The sequence below is a fragment of the Rhinolophus ferrumequinum genome, chromosome 17 (assembly GCF_004115265.2).
Source record: "Rhinolophus ferrumequinum isolate MPI-CBG mRhiFer1 chromosome 17, mRhiFer1_v1.p, whole genome shotgun sequence".
NCBI lineage: Eukaryota > Metazoa > Chordata > Mammalia > Chiroptera > Rhinolophidae > Rhinolophus > Rhinolophus ferrumequinum.
The window spans coordinates 38,127,286-38,144,578 of record NC_046300.1 but is presented as its reverse complement, the minus strand read 5'-3'; positions in this window follow the sequence as shown (position 1 = coordinate 38,144,578).

Sequence of the window (17,293 nt, the reverse complement as noted above, 5' to 3'; positions counted from 1 at the left end):
TAATCCCTTCACCTTTCTCAACTCAATACAACTCTTAAGTCACTACCTTCCCCAATATACAAATGCATACACACAAATACTGACACACACACACACACGCACGCGCGCGCGCGCGCGGCTCCCCATCTAAACCAAACTGACCTAGTGTTTCCTGAACACAGCAGACCCTCTCTCCCTACCAGGAATTTACACTATCCACCATCCATTAAAGCATTTCCCCACTTCGTTTCCCTAATTATCTTACATGCGTCCTTCAAACCCCAGCCGAGTTGTCACCTCCTCCAGAAGCTTTCTGAGGCTGCCCCTCTCCCGGCTGCATTAGGAGTTGCTCCACAGTGCACCCTCCCTGCACCCCTCCAGCAGAGCCCTCCACATCCTGGGCTGTCATCATCTGCTTCCTGACTTGACTCTCCCACTAAACTGTCAGCTCCTGAGGGCAGGACCTGCTTCTCATTCTCCATTCCATCCCAGAGGCCCAGCACAGGGCTTGGCCCAGAAGCTTCTCTGGGAATGTCAGCTGAATGAACAAATGACAGTCTGCATCAAGGAAGCTTCTTTCTCTATGAGCAGTGAAGGCAGAGCCCCTGCCAGGAGCATGTAAAGCCAGACACACAGAGAGGATTTCCTGAGTGTGACACATCTGTGCACCCAAACGGCGACACCCACAATACACATGAGCTCCTCTCCTCTGGCCAAAAGGCATTCATCAATTTCCTAAGCATCATTTTGACCATAGCTGGGGAAAAATGAAACAAACAAAATCAAAAGCTTGAAGAATTGGTGAAAGACACTGTGTCTGTCAGCATGTCACTGGGGTCCCCAGAGATTCCCTGCCTGAAAATTATTAAAATTAGCCAGTAAATAAATATGCTATGCCAACCTGTGACATCTCAGACCCAGAGCAGCCCCCACCCCTCCAGGTTTGAGGGCTCCCAGCCCATCTCACTGGGTCCCCCCAGAGGCAGGCAGATGGCTTCTCAGCCCACGCTAGTCATCTATTATTCATGGTTTCATGACAATCCTTGTTTCCAGCCTACCTTTTTCTGTCACTTGGACCGAAAGCCACAGCTCCTTCCTTTCTGCCACCCCCAGCAACAAGCCTGCGTGGAGTCAGAACACATCCAGGGTGACAGGAGCTGCTCAGGATACACTTGGAACAAGCCACACGTTGGCGTGCCCACCTGTCCACATGCCACAACCCACATGCAGCCCTGGGAGATCATAGGATGAGAGGCCAAGAGCATCAGCCCTAGCGGCGCTGCACTTGGGTTCAAATCCTGACTCCACCCACATTTACTAGCTGGGTGACGCTGGGCAAGATATTTTACCTCTCTGGGCCTCCATTTCCTCATCTGTAAAATGGGGAAAATAATATTTCTTGTCTGTTAGGAGTGGGCTAAAGATTAAATCTACCTAAAGCGCTCCTGACAGTATCCAGCTGTGGTGAGCACTCAGTAAATATCAGTGGCCATTGTCACACACCCACTTGCACTGCCGAGCTGTGATTGCCCATAAGCGATTCTCACTTATGGGCTAAGAAGTTCCCTTCCCTGACTCTGTGGGGCAACCGAAGTGCCTGAGAGTCAGAAGTATGGTTAGGACTCACAATCATTCATTCAATCAACAGACATCTCATGGGCATCGAGTGTGCCAGGTCCTGGGGAACCAGAGATGGGACAAGACCCGGTCCTGCCTTGAGGAGCACATAGCCAGGTTGGACACAGAGGAGGAAGCTGATGGTGACAATGGTCTGTGATAAGTGTCATAATGAAGCATGAGAAGGAGGGGAGTGGGAAGTGGATGAAATAGGGAGGGGGATAATCCAGCCTCAGGACATCAAGGAAGGCTTCTTGTAGGAGGGGACATCTAAGTACTAAAGGCTGCGCATGAGTTAGCCATGTGGAGGAGTGAGGAGGTTGGGAGATGGACCCAGGCTACACAGGCTCAAATGAATTAACTAAAGATGACAACCACCACAACTAATAACTCCCATCTTTTGAGCACTTTCTCTGTGCCAGGGCTGGTGTCAAACATCTGTGCCACATTATCTCATTGAAGCCTCACTCTCAGTCTCTGCTTTGCGTTTTGTTCATGACTGCATCCTCCACGTCTAGAACAGTGTCTGAAACTTAGGTGATGCCCAATAAGTATTTGTAGAATGAATAAATACCAAGCACCTAGGAGGTTGGTTCTAATACGATCCCCATTTTACAGATGAGGAAACTGAGGTGTAGAGGACTCCAGTGCCTTGCTGAAGGATGTCCCACAGCTAGTTGTGAAATAGAGTTAGGGTTGGATGGAGCTCTGTCAGGCTCACTGATGGTGACCTCGGCCTGTAGGGAACTCTGCGGCCAAAGCAACTGCTCCTCGCATGCCTGCAAAGGACCAGGTCATGGAAAATCAACTCAAGCTCCCCACAAAGTGGGCTCTGTGAGGAGGGCTAGCCAGCAGGATGCCCACTGGCCACACAGCCCCCACCCCCACAGCTTCCGGCTCAGCAGCCTGTGTTTACATTTCTCCCTCAATCTGGAGGCTGTAGATTGAAATTATCTCCTCTCGGCTGTGTCAGCCCGTCCCGAGCCTCACTCACAGCCCAGCAAGCCCAAGGCAGCCACAGCTGGGGTCTGATAAGGACAGCTCTGTCCCGTGGGTTTCCTAAGGGGTGGAGAGGAAGGACTACAGCAGAGCCTTCTCATCCGGTCCCCAGGGGCCTTCCCTGCCTGGAGACTGAAGGGGAGTGGATGGATCCCCCCCGCCGCACCCCCGGCCTGGCAGCCTCTGCGAGCCACAGAGGTGCCCACCACAGGACCCTGAGGGAGCAAATCTGTGGCTGGCTCCTGGCCTCCATACTATAGCACAGGTCACCTGTGGACAGGAGGCTTCCAGGCAAGTGGAAAGTTGCAGGGCCTCCCTCACTTCAGACTCTTTCCTCGTGGTGGTCCTCACTATCTCTGTGATGCAGGTACTTGCCGTGTAACCCTGAGCCAGTTCCCTACCCCCTCTGGGTCTCGGTTGCCTCATCTGTAGAGTGGGGGACAAGGGCAGACGTTCCTGGGTGATGTGCAGGGATTTTCTAGGCTCCTCTACGTTTCCTGAAGCCAGTCCTCATTCTCACCTGTATCCCCAGCACCCAACACAATGCCTGGCACTCAGTAGGTACTCAAGGAGTGTTTGTTTACTGAATGAATGATGAAGTCTATCTGTCCCCCTCCCCTGCTAGTGATGACTTCCCTTGCCAAGCCCGCAGGGCCATCTGAACCCTGTCGCACCTCGGAACCCATTTTAGGCAGCTCTAGACTCCAGACCATATCTTGATCTATGCTTAGTGCATGGCAGGAACTCAATAAACACTGGCTATTACCATGATTACAGTGCCTGATAAGCTCATTCACACTGAAGTCTTAACAGTCAATAGAAAATGAAAGGTCTCTTTTCTAGAAAGGTTCTAAGAGAACAAACCTCTGAGCATGATATCTCCAGTGCTACCTGACATCTCAAGATGCTAGCCTGGCTCCAAGGTGTGGGAAGGAGGCAGGGCAGGCGTTCCAGCAGGGACCCAGGGTCCTGAGGTTAAGGTTTATGTCTCCAGAAAGACAGAGGAGGCAGAACGAGGACAGGACCTTGCCAGCTGGGCGAGCTATGAGGACATCGTACCCCTGCGCTGAGGGGCCACTTACCGTCCCTGGAACAGTGATGGCAATAGTGCCAATAGTGGAAATGCAGGCAGGGAAGCCTAGCACAGGGTCAGAATGAGCTGAGCCATGCAAACACTCTGCAGCAGGAAGCCATGCTTGGCCTAGAACCAGGCACCAAGTCTGAGGAATTCGCAAAGAGCTATAATAGGCTGAGCAACGTGTCTGCAATATGAAACAATTACAGACGCAGTGGTTAGGTGTTAGTCTGGCATAGTCAGTACTGAACTCCTACGCAAACTTCAAAATCCTGATCAGGATTTCTACCCCTAGCAGTATTGTAGATTCAATGTTCTAAAACAAACTAACTAACAAACATGTAGTTTAAAAAAAAAAAAAAAAAAAACTGGATAAAATACACCAAACAATCTTTCCAAATGCAGAGCTGAACTTGGAGTAAAACAAGGACTCTCCAAATGTCAGAGGCGAAGAGGAGACTGGCCTCCAGCCTGGAAAGCCAGTGCTGCACCAGGGCAGCTCCTGGGCATTTGCTGGTATCAGCACACTGGAGTCTCAGGGTTTGTTGGCAGCAGAGGAGACGAGGCCTTGGGCATAATTATGGCTGGCTCTCTATCCCACTCCTCTCCCATATATAGAAGTTGGGGCCTTTGAAGGGCTACATCATCAGTGAAAGGATGGACTAGAAAAAAAATCTGCCCACCATCAAAGGAGACAAGAAAACTCGACCATCTTCCATCCAAGATTTGACCTTAAGCTCAGATCTACGTGGGGAAAAGGAAAATAAAATAATAAAGACTCCGTGGATAATTCATAACCATAGCCTCTGCACTCTGCAGGTCTGGGTTCAAATTTACACTGCCAGCTCAGGCCCGGAAACCCCAAGTCAAAAAATGAAAGCGATCCCAGGCCAGCAGTGTCCTGCAACACCTGGCAGAGCCAAAAGCAAAGTGTCTCTAGAGGAGCACACCATCAACGCAGGCCCCTTAAGTACCCTACAGGCTTAGAGCAGTCAAATAGCGCTCAAAAAGGCATAAGACACATGAGGAACTGTAAGTGGAAATCTTCAGAAACAACCAATAGTAGACTCAGACCCAGAAGGGCTTGAGACACTGGAATAGGCACAGAATATGAAATAAGTTTAAAATGTTGAACAAAGTAAAACAGGGAACTGAAAACTCAAGCAAGAAACAGACTATTGAAAATGACGAGGCTTGTTGGATGCATAGACAGACAGACAGACAGACAGATAGAACTTCTTAAAACAGAAACTCAAATCATTGAAATTGAAAGCCCAATGGAATTGGTTAAACAGTTGAATACAGAATCCATGCACTGTAAGACAAATCTAAAGAAATGACTTGTAGCGCAGCACAGAGATGAAGAGATTAAAATATAAGAGACACTAAGAGACATGGAGGATAGAAAGAGGAGGTCTAAATTATGTCTAATTGGAGATCTTGAAGATGAGCTTTAGGGACAGGCAATCTTTGAAACCTAATGGCTAATAATTTTTCAAAATTGACAAAAGACATGAATCATCAGATTTGGGTATCACAATAAAGTCCAGCAGGATAAGTAAAAATGAAATCACATGTGGACACATCATAGTGAAATGGCAGTAAGATCTCTAAAAATGCCCAAGGGAAAAGAATAACAAGCAGCCTAATAATTAGCACATCAGCCAGAGGCTGATGACCTCTGAATGACCTCTGCAGAATGCTGAGGGCAAAGAACTGTCTACCTAAACTCTAAACTCAGCCTAACTCTCACTCAAGAATAAGAGGGCAATACTGTCGATGGATAAATGGGTAAAAGAGATGTGGGATATATATGCACAGTGGAATATTATTCAGCCTTAAAAAGGGAAGGAAATCCTGCCATGTGCAACAACATGGATGACACTAGAGGACATTACGCTAAGTGAAATAGCCCTATACAGAAAGACACATACTGCATCATCTCACTTTTATGTGGAATCTAAAATAATCAAACTCATAGAAACAGAAAGTAAAATTGTGGTTACCAGGGGCTGGGAGGGAGGAAGAAATGGGGAAACGTTGGCCAAGAGGTACAAAGTTTCAACCACGCAAGGTAAGTTCTGTAGATTTAATGTACAACAATGTGACTACAGTTAACAATATTGTATTGTACACTTGAAATTTGCTAAGAGAGTAGACCTCAAATGTTATCAACACACACACACATACACACAGTAACTATGTGAGATGATGGATATGTCAGAAAGCTTGATGATGGTAAATACTTCACAGTGTATACATACATCGAATCATCAAGTTGTACATCTTAAATATATACAATTTTTAATTGTGAATTATACGTCAGTAAAACTAGGGGAAAATAAGAATAAGAGGACAATAGCCTTTCAGACAAAGAACTGAGTTTACTACTACATGCCTTCATTAAAGGACCAAAAGAAGGAAAATGGTTCCAGAAAGATCTTGTATACGAGACAGAATTGAGAACAAAGGCAATAGTAAACATGTAGGCAATACTAAACCAGCATCAGTTCTATTAAATGATAATAATGGCTCAAATTGGGATAAAAAATAATATGGAACTAAATTAGTGGACAATGATAACAGCAAGTCATGGAAGATGGGAGGAGGGTGATTATCTTTAAACATTATAGGTACCTGTTAAAACTTTAAGAGTAATCACTAAAATGATGAGTTCAACTTTCTAAATCAATAGAGGAAGAAAATGGGATTTTTAAAAAATCTTAATCAAAGTAAAGCAATACATGAATAATCCCTGACCTTGAGGAACTCAGAGTCTCCTCAAGGGGATTGAATGCAGAGGGCAAGCAACTAAGGACACTATTCTACTGACACTTTAAACGCATGATGAGGTCAAGTGTTGACAAGAATATGGGGAAATGGGTGGTGACAGTCACAGGTCACCTGAGGGTAAAGTGGCGCAATTGCTGCAAAGGGTCACTTGCCATTGGCTTCCCCTCTCACTGACCGGCCCTTAGAACCATTTGCCCATGTGCACATGTGTGCAAAAGGGGCACAAACAGGCATGCTACTGCAGCATTGTGTGAAGAGCAAAGCCCCAGAAACAACCTGCATACCCACTGATAAAAGAATAGGCAAAAGTGCAGTTTAACCATAACACAGAAGATTTCTCAAAGTAAAAAAGGAAGATAAGATAGATCTACTATGTCCCAGCATCAAATATCTAACATCAAATACTCACCCTGCACACATACACACACACGTACACATCACTCATGCACATACCACACCTCCCAAGCAGTGCTCTTCCAGGCCCAGGACAGGCCCCTGGCCCCTCACAGGTACACAGGAAATGTGAACGGAACGGAACTGAATCAAGCAAAGTATATAGAGACGCGTCAGGAGACACAGAGAGACTACGAGCCAGGAGGAGCTTGTAGCAGAAAGAGAGTTAAGAGAGGAGAAATCCCTCACTGGCACTCTGGGGCTACTTCGTCCCTAAGCTAAGGGCAGAAGCAGAGGGGACACCTGGGGCCAAAGCACATCTGCTGCACAGGTGCTCACATCGCTCCCAGGCCCACACTCAGGGCATCTGCGCGTTCTCCACCAGACCCAGACTGACGGCGGGAAGCGAAGGCTGGAAAGGGCCCAGGCAAAAAGCCCCAGCCTTGCCTCCTTCCCACACTATCAGCTCTTGTCTTCCTGTTTGACCAAACTTGTCAAGTGTGTTTTTGAAAGTCCCTATCTTTGGGAAGAGTTATGGGGGAGGGGGCAGTCCAAATCTCTCAGAGTGGGGCACAGTGACCACCCAGCCCACAGCGCTGCACCTCTGCCTTGAACTCCCAGACAGGGGAAGCTCTGCAGTGCTTGGGCCCCAGGGCTCACCTCCTACCAGGCCTCTCTCCCACGGGAAGCCTGCAGCGTTATAGAAATCTTAGGTGCGTGTACGTGTGTGTGTACCTGTGTGTATGTACGTGTGTGTACATGTGTGTGTATGCATGTGTGTGTAAGTGTGCACGTGTGCGTGTGTGTACGTGTGTGTACATGCATGTAAGTGTGCATATGTGCGTGTGTGTACATGCGTGTAAGTGTGCATATGTGCGTGTGTGTACGCATGCATGTGTGTGTACGTGTGTATGTGTGTGTACGCCCATGTTCCAACTCGATGGCTACCTGACCACATATAAAATTGTCTCCCACGATGTTCTGGGCACCATTTTGAACAGTGGAGATGAATCCGCTCCTTTCCATGCCCTTGTCCTGATGACCTCTCAGGCCTCTTCACTCACCATTCTGCGCTCTATATGGAATATTAGCATATCCTGCACACGACAGGATATTTCTCACTGCCAGGCCTTCACTCAGTGCTGCTCTTCCTGCTTGAGACTCCCTCCTCTCTGACCTGGTTAACATTTATCTGTGTTTCAGATTTGGCTTAGGTTCACTGCCTCCAGGAAGTCTTCCCTGTCACCCTTCCATGCCTAGTTGGGCTAAGTGTCTCTCTTTGTGATTTCCATCATGATCAGGGCTTATGTCTATTGTGAAAATTACAGTATGACTAAAACCAACATTTACGTAGTGGTTCCTGTGTTCCAGGAGTGGTACTAAGCAGTTAACACGTATTAACGTGTTTAATCTTCATAATATCCCTATGACGTGGGATAGCTCCTAGCTGCCTTCCTGAGAGCCATTCTCCCCTTGTTTTTCACTAGCTTAACTCTAATTCTGTTGGGAATAGCAATGTGCTCAGCTTAATAATTATGTTTCGTTCATAATCTTGCAATTAAATTCTGACCAATGGGATGTAGGTGAAAGTTGTTAGGGGAGAGGTAAGGGAAAACCCTTTAAAAGGTGGCTGACATAGCTGGAAAGCCCATGTTGCCCTTCCTCCTTCATCTTTCTTCCAGCCTGGAATGTTAACATGATGGCTTGAGCCACAGCAGCCATCTTGCAGCCATGAAGCAATCTGGAAAAAGAAGGCCACACTCTAAAAATAGTGAAACAGAAAAACAGATGGAAGTTCCACTTTTGATATGGCCAAGTAAACTCCTATTGGACCAAACTTCCCAGTGATAGTAACTATTAACTCTGGATAAAAGTAAAAATACAACTATCTAAAGGCACTAGAGAGTGAACAAAAGCAGGCAGCTTCTGGAGGGGAGTTGACATTTGAAAGAAGGCATGGGGCACAGGCTCTTTCCCATTTTTATAGCTTTTAGCTTGAAGACAGTTCACCGAGCTCGAGCAGACACCGAGCAGGGAGCATCGAGTGGGGTGGCGAAAACCCATAGTTTTTCCGGCTTAAAGAACCAACGGATAAAGCTCGGGGAAACCCTAGCTGCTGGAAAGTGAAAGGAGAGAACTGAAGACAAGGAGCCCTGAATTCTATGCATCAACTCTGTCAAACCTCTGGTGAGTGCCGACCCATGCCTTCCAGAGCAGGCTTGAAGCTGCCCAGCTAGGATAAAAGAACTCATTGCTGCCCCAGAAACAGAGTTTGCGATTTGAGTCCAATCAAGTTCATTACCAGCTGAAACAAACACCAACACTCTCCGTAAGAATATAACAAAGTCCAGTGCCTCCACAATATCACACTCACAATGTCCAGGAAACAATAAAAAAAAATTACACAACGTACATGAAGAACAGGAAAAGGTGACCGGTTCACCAGAGAAAAGACAATGGAGGCCCAGACGCTGGAATGAGCAGACAAATATTGTAAAGCAGTTACTACGCTTATGAGCAACGGTGTAAACATAATACAGCAGTAGTGAATGGAGATGGGCACAGATGTTTGTGCTGCTGCCTCTGGGCTGATGTACCTGGAGACACCTGTGAAGCATTGGGATTGAGAGGGGAGAGAAAGAGAGAGGAAAGGGGGAAAAGAAAGGGAAGGGAAAGAAGAGAGGAGGGGCCAGGAGAAGAGAGAGAAAAGTACAGAACAGCAAGTCTATGGGTTCCAACGGCTGCAGAAGAGTGTCCTAGAAAGGGGCAGCCGGCCCTGCCTCCTGACCCCTGTGACCGGAGTCAACCTCTTCCGGCTGCCTCAGTCCTCATCCTGTTACCTCAGGAGCGTTGCTCACCCCATCAACTCCAGCTTCCTCTAATACTTATGCACCCGGGCAGGGCCATTGCAATACTCATCCAAGGTGCAGGGAGAGGAACAGGGAGACAAATGCAGCCTCTACTATGAAATAGGAGAGTTATAGGCTAGAACTCATTCTGTACAACTGCAAAGGCCCTTCCCACCCCACTCCCAGCTTCCATCCATGTGATGGGCACCATCAAGCCTGAACCCATGTGGACTTGTACCCTGTTGCTCCCAGAAAGGCTCCCTCTGGACAGCTGGGCACCAGCCAGCACTGCCCAGCCACACCTGTATCTTGAATTGCATGGGGCTGTGTTAGTGTTTAGCATGCTCTTCAGAGGACTCTGGGTCTACTAGGAAAAACAAAGAAATTCAAGGTACGATTTCTGCAAGTCCAACACCAAAGCCATCGCCCTTTGTTCACTAGCAGCAGGAAACAGAACAAACACAAACATCAGCACCTCAGCCACATTTCCCCCCTGACCCCAGGCATCTTCACAGCTGATTTCTGCCCTCATAATCGTTCGAGGGGATTGCAAGGACAGACAGTCTTCTCTCCCACTTTATATGGCTGAAAACGGAGGCCTTCAGAACTTAAGAGATTGGATCCAGTTTGCAGAGTGATGTACAAAAACTAGCAGATGTAGGTCTGCAATCCAGGAGTCCTGTGCCCAGCCAGAGCTCTGTCCCACTAACCAGAGAGGCAGGTGCCAACCACCACTCCATTCTTGGATTCTGGATTGGACTGTTTTAGATACCTCCTTTAAGTGGAATCATATAGTATTTGTCTTTCTGTGACTGGCTTATTTCACTTAGTAGAATGTCCTCAAGGTTCATCCATGTTGTCACATATTATGGATTTCCTTCTTTTTTGAGGCTGAATAGTATTTCATCCCATCGTGTTATCCCAAACCCCTACTATTGCTTGTGATATCGGCATGCTCATCTCCACTCAACTATGAGCTCTTGCAGGGTAATTTTCTCTTCACTGCTGTCTCCAGCAGCCAGCGTAGAGCAGACAGAGAGTTAGGAAGTATGATGTAGCAGCTTAAACCAGCCTTGGGAAGAGAGACTAAACTGCAGTGCAAGGCAGACATTCTCCAGTAGTCGCCCCTTCTCTCTCAACAAGCATGTGACCGCAGCCACCCCAGCATGGGAGACCACCAGCATAAACACAACACATGACATCTTTAGGCAAAGGAAATTGAAACCAACGAACTCAGTTGGCCACCGTTTTTTTAAAACATCCCTCTAAAAACAGGGGGGCAAAGCATTTGGTTCAGAACCTGGGGAGCTGGAATGCATTTAGGGACTCTGAGGTTGTCCAGCCGGAACCTGCACATCCAGAGAGCCCACCTCATTTCCCGGGCCCTGACAAGCTGATTGAACCTGGACCGGAAGAGTAACTGGTGGGTGATTGCAGACTATCCAGTGTCAGCTCGCTGTTCCGGGAGGAAGCTGTCAGGACCAGACCTCCCGGGAGTGCCTGGGGCCTCTGGTTCTTATTTTTCCCTCTGTAGGTGGGAGGATTTGGGGGGCGATGGCAGGGATCCATCATCCTTTCTCCCACCTAAGCGAACACTCCCAATCAGATGTCATCAGCACAGGGTTTCCACATTCCCAATTCCCAGAGACATCAGATGGGGAGAAGAGGGGCACCGGACACTGTTTTTCCTTAGGGTTCCTTTGAAAACAAAAGCTGTGTGCTTTTTTATTTTGATAAGAACACTTAACCTGAGATCTAGCCTCTTAACAAAATTCTAAGTGCGCAATACAGTATTGTTGACGGTAGGTTCAATGTCACACAGCAGATCTCTAAAAATTGTTCATCTCGCTTAACTGAAACTTTCTGCCCGTTGATTAGCAACTCCTCATAGCCCTTTTCCCGCAGCCCCTGGCAACCACCATTCTACTCTTGGATTCTATGAATTGGACTATTTTAGATGCCTCATATAAGTGGAATCATATAGTATTTATTTTTCTGTGACTGGCTTATTTCACTTAGTATGATATCCTCAAGGTTCATCCATGTTGTCACGTATTACAGAATTTCCTTCTTTTTTAAGGCCGAATAGTATTTCATTGTATGTGTATACCACATTTTCTTTATCCATTTACCTGTGGATGGACATTTAGATTGTTTCCACATCTGGGATATTGCAAATAGGGCTGCAGTGAACATGGAAGTGCTAATATCTCCTTGAGATCCTGATTTCAATTCTTTTGAATAAATAAGTTGGATTGCGGGTTCTATTTTTTTAAATGTTGAGAAACCTCTATACTGTTTTCCATAGTGGCTGCACCATTTTGCCTTTCCACCAACAGTTGGCAAGGGTTCCAATTTCTCCACACCCTTGCCAATACTTGTTATCTTTTGTTTGATGATAGCCATCCTGACAAATGTGAGGTGATACCTCATTGTGGTTTTGATATGCATTTCCCTGATAATTAGTGATGTTGAGCACCTTTTTGTATACCTGTTGGCCATTCGTATGTCCTCTTCGGAGAAATGTTTATTCAAGTCCTGAACCCATTGTTTTAATCAGGTTACTAGTTTTGTTGCTATTGAGTTGTAAGAGTTCCTTATGTATTTTGGAGATTAAATCCCTTATCAAACATATAATTGGCAAGTATTTTCTTCCATTCTGTAGGTTGCCTTTTTACTTTGTTGATTATTTCCTTTGCTGTGCAAAAGCTTTTTAGTTTTATGTAACCCCACTTTTTTTATTGTTTTAGTTACCTTTACTTTTGGGGTCATATCCATGAAATCACTGCCAAGACCAATGTCATGAAGATTTTCCTTATGTTTTTTCTAAGATTTTTAGTTTCAAGTCTTATGCTTAAGTCTTTAATTCATTTTGAGTTGATTTTTGTGTATGTGTAAGATAAAGGTCAATTTCATTCTTTTGAATTTGTATATACAGTTTCCCAACACCATTTGTGTAAGATACTATCCCTTCCCTACTATGTATTCTTGGCACCCTGTCGAAGATCATTTGACTGTAAATGTGTAGATTTATTTCTGGGCTCTGTATTCCGCTGATCTATATGTCAGTACCATACTGTCCTGATTACTGTAGCTTTGTAATATATATTTTAAATACCTCAACATAATAAAGGCTGTATGAAAAACTCATAGCTAACATACACTCAATGGTGAAAATTTTTCAGCTTTTCCTCTAAGATCAGGAACAAGGCAAGTATGCCCACTCTCACCACTTCTATTCAACATAGTACTGGAAGTCCTTGCCAGAGCAATTAATCAAGAAAAAGAAATAAAAGGCATCTAAATAGGAAAGGAAGAAGTCAAAGTGTCCCTGTTTACAGATGGCATGGTCCTATACACAGAAAACCCTAAAGACTCCACCAAAAAAAATGTTAGAACTAATAGTTGAATTCAGTAGAGTTGTAGGATACAAAATCAACATATATTGACATTTCCATACATAAACAACAAACTATCTGAAAAGGAAATTAGGAAAACAATCTCATTTACAATAGCACCAAAAAGAATAAAATACTTAGGGATAAACTTAGCTAGGAAATGAAAGACTTGTACACGGACAACTTGTTTCAATAAAATATTGATGAAAGAAATAAAAAAATACACAAACAAATGGAAAGACATCCCACATTCATCGATTGCCAGAATTAATATTGTTAAAATATCCATACTACCCAGATTTCTATAGATCCAATGCAATCCTTACAAAATTCCAATAGCATTTCTTAAATAGAAAAAAGCAATTTGGCAATTCATATTTCAACCACAAAAGACTATAAATAGCCAAATCAGTCTTATGAAAGACCAAAACTAAAGACATCCACTTCCTGATTTCAAATATTTTTTTCAACATTTTTTCATAGTTGCATAGTATTCCAGTATATGGCTGTATTGAAATTTATTTATTCATTCTCCTATTGATGGACATTTATGATTATTCAAGTTCTTTTCATTTTCCCAACAAACGCTGTACATACTTGTATATATATTTTACCACTTTAAGTATTTTTAGAAATGGAAGTCCTGAATTGATGGATAAAGGCAGTTTTCAATTTAATACATCTTGTCAAATTGCTTAAGGTCTCTTTGAGAAGAGAGCAAGTATATCTTTAAACACATAAACAAAACTCTTCATTTGCTTAAATCTGTGTTAATCCCAAGGGTGACCCCCTCATTCTTCATTCTTTCCCCTTTAGAAAATGCTTTTCTTTCCCAAAGAGACATTTTGTTCAGAGGCCCAGCCCTCACTTTCTTGTTAGGGGTATCTGTCAGGTATGTAGGTTTCAGGTATCTGAAACTGATGTAAGGGATACATTTTCAGGCCATGGAGTCTGATTCCTGTCCTGCTTTCCTCATTCCCTCTCAGGGACTGATCACACATGCAGAGGAAACCACCAGGAATGTTGTCAAGAGTCCTGTGGCAGTTCACTGCTAAGCGAGGCATCATCACTATTAACTGGAGTCACCCACTCTCACACAGGAGGCGGAGGCGCAAATATGTAGATTTTTGTGGGTGGCGGGGGTGGGGGTAATTGGATATTATCTATTAACATTTTAGAAGTTCACTTTTATGAATAATGACAATTAACCATGGATCATGTACCTGGAATAGTGGTCAGGCATGAGCACCACCCCTACACATATACCCAAATATATCATCCTGGAGTTTTGTCATCGGCAATGCAAGTCTTGGGATTAGTTCATTATTCTTGAATTTTGTCTACCCAGTGGACCAACCATCCAGATCGGGATATAAAACATTTCCAGCATCCCAGAAAGTTGTCTCATGCTCTGTCCCAGTTAGCACTCCCTGTCCCACTGGAGCTACCTACTACTTTTATTTCTATCACCATAGGGCAGTTTTCCTTGTTCTTTGACATTCATAGAAATCATACTGCATGGATGCTAATGTCTGGCTTCTTTGCTCAAGGTAACGTCTCTGAGATGCGTCCATGCTGTTGTGCGTATCAATAGCTCATTCTCTGTTTATTGATGTGTGGTATTTCATTGTATGAATATATTATGATTCATTTATCCATCCTCTTTGTAGATGGATATTTATGGTTTTTTTGAATTTTGCACTATCATGAATGTTATAATATGAATGTTGTTATATGAGGTGTGATCAAAAACTATGGTGAATATTTAAATTAAAAAAATTTATTACAGTAAAAGACACATTGCCATTAATCTCCCTCAAAATACTCCCCCTCGCTTCAAACATACTTATCATTCTTGCCACTTTCTGAAGCAGTTCTGGAAGTCCTCTTTCACGCGTGTCTTTAGTTGCACTGTCGTAGCTGCCTCGATGTCCTGAATCGATTCGAAAACATTTCCCTTTCATGGTCATTTTGACTTTGGGGAAGAGCCAGAAGTCACATAATGCCAGATCCGGTGAATAAGGTGGATGAGGACACACCATAATGCTTTTATTTGACAGAAATTGCCATACCAGAAGCCATGTGTGACACGGATGAAACCATTTGCCCATTTCATGTTAACGCATTGTTCATGATCCATGATTTATCTCACACTTTAAAACACACCTCTCTTAACTGTAGCTCACACCCCACTGACTGCACTGAACAAGTTGAAACTTGTCACACACTGTTACTAAGGTTCGATGTGCCACTTCCAGTATTGAAGATCCCTGCGTTTCCATTGGATGGCACTCGGCAGTAGCATTCACTGTGTTTTGATCACACCTTGTACTTGTCTTTATCTTGCATATGTAACTTGGGGTAAAATTGTTGTCCATATATATGCGTATGTTTAGCTGTTGCAGATAATGCTAAATAGTTTTCCAATGTGGTTGAACCAATTAATACTCCTACCGAGCAGTATAGGAGGTTTCCATTCACTCCACAACCTTGTCAATACTTGGAATTATCAAGTTGTTGTTTGTGTCTGTTTGTCTGCCATGGCAGGGACACTATACAGAGCTTTCTCATTTTGGTTTTAATTTACATTTCCTTCATGAGAAGTGATGCTCAGAATTTTTCATATACTTATGGTCATTTGGAGATCTTCTTATGAGAGATGTCTGTTCAAGACTTGCTCATTTTATAATTGGATTGTCTATCTTTTGTTATTGATTTAAAGGAGTTCTTTATATATTCCAGACACAAATCCTTTATTATATAATATATGTATTGTGAATATCTTCTCCCAATCTAAGTCTTGCTTATTTGCTTTTTAAATGCTGGTTTGTTTGTGGGGTTTTTTTGGACAAATGTGCTTTTTTGTGCATTTTAAAAAACTTTTATTAAATTTATTGGGGTGACATTAGTTAGTAAAATTATATAGGTTTCAAGTGTACTTTTTTTTTTAAAGCCAGGCTCAGATTGTTGAAGCAACATGCCTGAGGTCGATAGTGGAGCAGGATTTGAGACCAGGTCGCAATACCGCTGGAATCAGGGCTTTTTTTTTTTTTAATAAGGTATTTATTTATTTATATTTTTTTATTGGGGAACAGTGTGTTTCTCCAGGGCCCATCAGCTCCAAGTCATTGTCCTTCAATCTAGTTGTGGAGGGCGCAGCTCAGCTCCAAGTCCAGTTGCCGTTTTCAGTCTTTAGTTGCAGGGAGTGCAGCCCACCATCCCATGTGGGAATTGAACCAGCAAACTTCTTGTTGAGAACTCACACTCTAACCAACTGAGCCATCCGGCCGCCCCTCTGGAAGCTCAGTAGCAGCTTGTTGTCTTCAATCTAGTTGTGGAGGGCGTAGCTCACTGGCCCATGTGGGAATCGAACCAGCAATCCTGTTGTTCAGAGCTCACACTCTAACCCACTGAGTCATCCGGCCGCCTATGAATTTTCTAATCCATGAACATGAAACATCTCTTCATGTTTATTAATATTTAGCTCTTCTTTAAGTTTTCTCAACACTGTTTTATAGTTTTCAGCGTAGAGGTCTTACACATCTTTAACTATACTTATTCTATATATTTAATTTTTGATGCAATTATAAATAGTATCACTTTCTAAATTTCATTTTCCAATTTCTGGTTACTAGTTATAGAAATACAATTGTCACCCCAATAAATTAAAAAAAAAAAGAAATACAAATGATTTTTGTATATTGCCTTTTATTCAGCAGTCTTACTAAATGTGATTATTAATTATATTAATGGTTATTAATAGTTTATATATTCATTTGGATTTTCAAATGTGCAATCATTTCATCTGCAAATAAAGATCTGTCTACTTCTTACTTTCCAATCCTTGTCTTCTTGCACTGGCTACGCCTCCCAGTACAACGGTGAAAGAAATGGTGATAGTGGACACCCTTGTCTTGCTTCCAACTGCAAAAGGAAAGTTTCCAACATCGCAAAGGGGTTTTTTATGTTAGCTATGGGTATTTTTGTAGATAACCTTTGTCAGATTGAGGAAATTTCTTTCCATTTTTAGTCTGGTTAGGGCTTTTATCATGAATAGATGCTGAATTTTATCAAATACTTTTCCTACATCTACTGAGCACAAGTAATCCCACAATTCACATCACAAGGAATGTTCCGGAGGGTGCTTAACATGAAAGATGCCGGGGATTGTTATTACCCCTGGTAATGTC